Below are 7,205 nucleotides of genomic sequence, written 5' to 3'. Positions count from 1 at the left end.
AACATGGTCTGGAATGGTTCTAAATGAATGCTAAGGTACTATATAAGTAAGGTGTGACATATATAGAGAAAAAATATTTATTTTACTTAATTCCATCCAGAACAATACCAGAAAATTCAAAAAAGTGCACTGTCCATATGGTCAATTTTCAAATTTTCAGGATTTTAGCGTAATTTTGGAATGGCATAACTCTTAGCACACAACTCCAAATTAGATAATTTACTACTTGATTTAAAGATAAAATGAGATCTATTTGCCTGTAAAATCTTAGGTTTGGATTCCATCATTTGTTTATTGTTTTATGTGTCACAAGATTAGCCTCTTTTAGGGTATTTTTATCCCCTAATTCCATTTTCTTGAATTTATTTCCTTTTAACTCCTTCTACATCCTTTTTAACATTGCACCATTTAATATTTCATCACTTGGGCATGTCATATCAATATAATTTATAACATATTATCATTCATAATCCATTACAAACTTGGCATAAAATTTAGTAACACATTACATGACATTCCAAAATAACATAAAGATCATCAAGCTTCTTTATCCCAGTACCAACTCCTTGCCTTGATTCACGGATGAACCACTTCCTAAATGATAAATAAATTGACATAGGGGGAATGAGATTTCGTAGAAATCTCAGTAGCATTTGAATTACAATTATCATGCAAATCAAGCAAGTTACAATGTGACATGTTATAGAACTTCAAGACATCCTCAAGTTATATAAAATCATGCTTAGTCTCATGTTAAGAGAGGAGCATCAACACTTCCACATAACACAATTCAATGCATTTGGCCAAAGATAAACCAAGGTTATTCAGCCAACTAAAATCACAACACAAGTTCCTCAATTCAAGCAACAACAAATCACATTAGACAAGCAAGATAAACAATCCAATTATAATTCAAAGCTACTTTTTGCTACTTGTTTAACTTGGTCTCCTTAAGGTATAATAATTCTCCTTGTCTCCTCCTTACAAGGCCTATTAAATCAAGCACACATATAGGCTATATTAATAATCAAACAACTTAAATACAATCCTTAAACTTTAACTTAACAATTCCCCCCTTTTTTCTTGAACTTTTAACAAAATTATTCCTCCTTTAGAATCAATAACCTCATAACTCATTCCTACACAATTTTTCATGAGGGATTCAAATATGGAATCAGATTTTCAAAAATCAAACTCCTTCCCCATGAATAGTAGCTGCCGAATAGGGGCTATTAATTTCTAAAAATTTCCTTTTTGATTCCGATGATTTTAAACACTTCCCAACAATATATCCCTACACAAAAACATATTTTAAACCCATTGGAATCATCAAATCAAGGCAAAACAATTTGCTTATGCATAAACAGTGCTAGGTCGAATTGAAGCTCTAAAACCCTAACTTGGTTTTCTGCCAAAAATCAATCCATACACCACTTATACATGCTTATTCCACTTAGTCTTTAAGGTCTCTATCCTTCCCTAACATCACATGAATGGACTGAAAATTTTGTAGCATATACCCTCGATTTTTCAAGCCAAAAACTCTTACTAATCAAGCTTAAAACTTAGGAATAAGAGGGCCTAGGCATACCTTAGTGTTTCCTTGATGTAAGTTGGATGATTCCTTGCCTAAAACACTTGAGAATTTTAGCCAAATGGAGCTGGAGCTACAGTGGTAGAGTCTTCTCTTATTTTTCCAATTTTCCAATATTTATTTGTATTTACCAAAGGGGTATATATAGAAAAATCTGATCTGCCTTCCTTCTCCTTGTTTGGCCAAAATTTTCCACCTCATGGGGGTTATGTGGCAGTCATCAAATGCTAGAAGAAGTCAGATTTGAACAAGTGGCCAATTTCTAGATTTTTCCAAGCATTTATCCATTAATTTTGCATTTATTTAATTAATTTCTGGAGTAGGGGAGCAAGGCAACGAAATTGGACCTTATTGGGCTCAATGTGGGCCCCACAAATGATTTGGACATGTCCAAAAAGATGGCCCACAATCCAAAACAAATCCTAAACCAAAATGAAACTTTGTTAGTTACTATTTACTAGTAACATTTCATAATTTTTTTCAGACCTCCAAAAATTTATTTCTCTCCATGATAATTCACCTTTTAATATGAAAACATGATCTAGAAATTTTTAGAATTTTTCACCATCTTTAGGTGTTTATTTTGAATTTTTTCTGATTAGACCTTTATCAGTGTCACTGCGGGAAAATAAATTCCCTAAAATTAATTCCTGAGCTTCCAAGGCCTAGAAATAATTTTATAAATTCAAATAAATATTTTGATGATCTATTCGTCTATGTTCCAAATTTATTGAGGCCTCTAAATAATTAAAATAATTATTTGCCTCCAATTTTCCAATATTCTCTAGAAAAACCTCAGTTTACAGGAAATTCCGTAATAATTTATTTCCACCTTAATTTCACCTTTTAGACTTCAGTCGAGTTTCTAAAATCTCTAATTTATACTTTTCTCATTTTTTGAAAATTTTCTAGAATTTTTCTCAATTTTTCCGTTTTGTCCTTCCTGGACCGATAATTACAAAAATGTCAACCCGGACCTCATCGAGATTTTATATCAAAAGTTATTTCATCTCCCCATTTAGTTCTTACATTGACCTTTATCCTAACTTTTAATTTCCTATAGCTAGGTGAAATTTTTTGGGATGTGACATGTAAAAATTCTTAAATTTAGAAATGCCTAACACGTTCAAGCATTGATTTAGACTAAGAAAACTCCCATATTGTGTCCATAAGCTCAAGGTTCATCCTCGATCACCAAGAGACTAAGAATTTAGCCTCTCATATCTTCAAACTTGTCACAATCACTCCAAGTGTGTTCAGCCATGAGGAATGCTAAAAAAGGGGGTTGGAAAAATTAAAAGGAAGATGGTGGAAGTGATTTAATTGGTTCAGAATTACAAAAAATAGTGGAGAATTAAAGAACAATGGAAGTTTGAGGTAAGGGATCAATGGAGACTTAAGAGAGAATGGTTGAGGCTTCTATCCTTGCAAATCTGCATAATGGAGCTCTCCCTCTTCGTGGCTGCTCTCTCCCTTAAGTCTAGTTGCAGAATAACCTATTCCAAAATGCACAGCTCTACTAAATGCATTCAGGTCACAACCTCAGAAAGCCATGTCGCGACCTAGGAACACAGAGGCACATTCAGTCTTGACCTAGCTCTAAAATGTGTAGTTTCACTAAAAGGACATCTAGGTCGCAACCTGAGAAGTCCATGTCGAGACTTGGGGACACAGAGACACTCTTAGTGTTCCGTTTTGGCTCGTTTGAACTTATGGTTGCTTCAATGCTCAATCTTGGGTCTTAAATCCTCCTCCAAATGCATGAAAATAACAGCAAGGAGCTTTGTAAAGATTAAACTAATTAAAGATCAAGGCAATTATAGTTTGGATGAGATAATTGACCATTTTTACCCTTAAACTAGTAAAATGCAATGCATAAATCAATATAATCAAAAGGATATAAATGCATGCAAAATGAGGGCAAAAGTGTTACAAAACATCAGAAAACACTTAAGAAAACTATGTAAAGATTGGGTTAGATCACAGAGCAGGATCAATACCCTCACCACCGAATTTGAATTGTTCAGTATGAAAGATAGAGAAAGCATTCGAGATGTGGAAGTAAAGTTCTCACACCTTATCAATCATCTAACAGCTCTCGGGAAGAAATACAATTAAGAGAATCAAGTGAGAAAAATACTAAGCAAACTCACTAAAGAATGTGAATCGAAGGTAACGGTCTTTGAAGAAATAAAAGGAGAATTAATCAGCTTGGTTGTTGCACTCTTCAAAAGCTTAGCAGAATACAAAAGCAAGCAAAAGAATAAAAAAGAAATGAATGAGAGAACTTGTAAAGGCATTGCTCTCAAGAGAGTGAAGATGATGATAAAGAAGACTTAAAGGATGGAGAAATCAGTCTCATAATCAAGAGATTCAAAAAATTATGCGATAACAGAGCTGAAAGCAAATTCCAATAAGCCTCTATGTCTCAAATGGAGTCCAAGGAACCAATCATATGCTTTGAATGCAAGAAACCTAGACACATCAAAGCAAATTCCCCACAGTTATCTAGATCAAAGGATAAAGATAAAAAAAAACAGAAAAATTTAAAAGAAGAAGGCCTTCGTTACCTTGATATGGGGGGATAGTTCATCAGAAGAAGAAATAGTGATGATGAAGAGATGGCCAACATGTGTCTCGTAGCATAACAAGATGAAGATTCAAAGACCGATGAGGTAATCACTTCTGAACCTTTCCATGATAGATTACAATCTGAATACAATGCTTTACATTCTGAATTTGTAAGAATAGCTAAGGAGTTGGTAAGCTCTAGAAAGGAAATCAAAAGTTTGGAAGAACAAGCAAAGCAAAAAGATGTTAGCTTGCCAACCTGTATGGAGTGTGAGCAGAACAGAAAGAAAAATGAGGAACTCACAAAGCCTCTAGAGAAGTTTAGAAAGGGTAGTGAAATGCTCAAAGTGATATTAGGAGCTTAATTAGGGATAGGATATGATCCTACTCAGGATAAAAGAAAAGGAAAAGAAGAAAAGCGGTGAACAATCATGTTTAACATTCTTCAAAATTCAGTTCATTCATCTAATCTTTTTGCACATTATTCTTATGGTAACCATAGTGAACAATCATATTTAACATTCTTCAGAAATTCAGTTCATTCATCTAATCCTTTTGCACATTATTCTTACTGTAACCATAAGGGTCATACTACATCTTCTTGTTATCACAAGAAGAAAGGAACCTACAAAACATTAAAATGGGTACCTAAAGGTACCTACGTACCATGGACTATCCACACTAACTTGAAAGGACCCAAGAAAATGTGGGTACCTAAAGCATGATTTTTTCTGATGCAGGTTTGTCTTAAAGCATCCCGAACAAACAAATGGTACAATGATAGTGGATGTTCAAGACATATGACGGGTGTTACTGACAAGTTCTCTACACTTAAACCCAAAGAAGGTGGTAAAGTAAGCTTCAGAGGAAATCAATCTAGATGAATAGCCAGAATTGAAGAAATAGGAAGTGATAAGGGAATGAAAATCAAAGATGTTTACTATGTTGAATGACTATGTCACAACCTGCTTAGTGTCAGTCAAAGTGTCAACAAAAATAATTGAATAATCTTCGATTCAGGGAAATGTATGATCATCAGCAAGGATAACCTACCACTTAATAAGGAAGAACTAAATGTGAAGTGAAGAGCCCTAAGGAATGGTAACTATTATATTATCCAAATATATTCAAAGCTTTCTGAAATTTGTTTTATAAGTAAAAGTGATAAGAGTTGGCTTTTGTTAGATTTAAAGTTTTGATGATAACAAATTAAGTAATCTTTGTTTTAGTAAGTTGATCAATCACCTTATCCATCAAGGGTTTATCGATCACATGATAGATAAAATTCCTATGTAAATAAATAACTTAACAAAAATGTTAATCGATAACTTGATAGATAAATCAATTTGTATGTGTTGATCAATCATTGTTAACACTATTTTGTATAGAAGTATGGAGAAAATTATCGATCAATTGATCGATAATTTAATGATCAAACAATTGACAAATAATGGGACATAATTTTTGATAAGAGTTTATCGATCACATAATCGATAAATAAGTCATTGATGAGAAGAAAGATAAATGGTAAAGCTTCCTACTCTCGTTGTACTTTGTTTTAATCACCATTTATCGATTACTTTATCGATCACAGTTTTATCGATAACTTGTTTTGTCATTGCATAATAACTTACCTGTTTATCAAATGATCGATCGTCACTTTTTCACTGATTAAACTTGTTTAAGTTTTTCTTTGATCACTTTATCAATCACTGATTTATCGATAAAATGATCGATCATCCAATCTTCTAAATGTTCTGTTTTCACATAACGTGATCAATCAAACATTTTCCTGGCATTTCAAAACTAAGTTTCTCAACTATATTTTTATTGATCACTCGATTGACCAATCTTTAGTCGATCACCTACTCGATCATCATATGTTTTGTGCCTTTTGTGAAAATCTTTGCTAAACCTTTTTATCGATCAAATTTTCTATCATCTATTTATCGATAAAGTATTCGATCAATGTATCTTCAAAATCAAATTCTCTCTTGCTTATCTTTATCAATAACTTGATTGATCAAACATTTTTCGATCACTTATTCAATCAATGATCCAGATCTTTCAATACCAAGAAGTTACAGTGAGATTTAAGAAACTTCTAAATATTTCTCTTTAAGCTTTTCTCAGCCTTACTATTTATCTTAATTCTCTATTTTAAGGGATTCAAAATCATAGGTGACCTTGAGCCTTTTCTCTAGGTGATCTTTCTCAAGTCACTCTTTTCATTGATCGATCACTTGATAGATCATGAGTTAATCCATAACTTAATCGATAAATATAGTTATCTGTTTCAAAATCTTTTATCTTAATTAATCAATAACATAATCGATAAACCAATTATTGATCATGACTTCGATCAAGGATGTTCAGTTCCTAGTTATTGGATTTGTTTGATTGATTCCCTTCTCATCTACCATATGAATATCATTATCATCTGATTAGTTTTCTTCCTGAGTTTTATTCTGAAGAAAAAGCTTATTAGATTGAAGTATTGATACAAAATACAAAGCAAGCTCAAAAGCAAGCTCAACGGTTATTTAAGTAGCCTGTAACCTACTGTGTTAGAAGAATTAATGGCGAATACTGTTGCAACTGGGAAAACATGCAACTGAACTCTCAATGGCTAGAAGCTCTCCATCTAACGGTTATCAAACTTCTCTAACTATAAAAGGCGTGAAGAAGCATTGAATGCAGGATTGAATACGCAAACTACCTTCTGCAAAAGAACTCTTACTGCTGCATTCAATACTCTGTCTTCTCCTTTACTGAGCTTCACTGTTTTATAGTCATTTACTCTGTGAGAGAGACTAATACACCATCCTTAATCACTTTTTGAGTGTAACTCAAGAGTGTGGACTCTTAGGTGGGATTGTAACCTTACGAGTAGTAAGGGGGAGTGATTGAGAAAATCAAATGCTATACTGAGGCACCAAGAGCCCAGTTAATCTTGGATCATAGTGGAAATCTTGGAGGTGTTCTGAGGACTGAATGTAGGTCAAGTGGTTAAGACCGAACCAGTATAAATCCTGTGTCT

Source organism: Neltuma alba, unplaced genomic scaffold (genome assembly GCF_004799145.2).
Source record: "Neltuma alba isolate B1F8T4 unplaced genomic scaffold, ASM479914v2 tig00010322_pilon, whole genome shotgun sequence".
NCBI classification, from domain to species: domain Eukaryota; kingdom Viridiplantae; phylum Streptophyta; class Magnoliopsida; order Fabales; family Fabaceae; genus Neltuma; species Neltuma alba.
Note: the sequence above shows the minus strand (reverse complement) of the source record.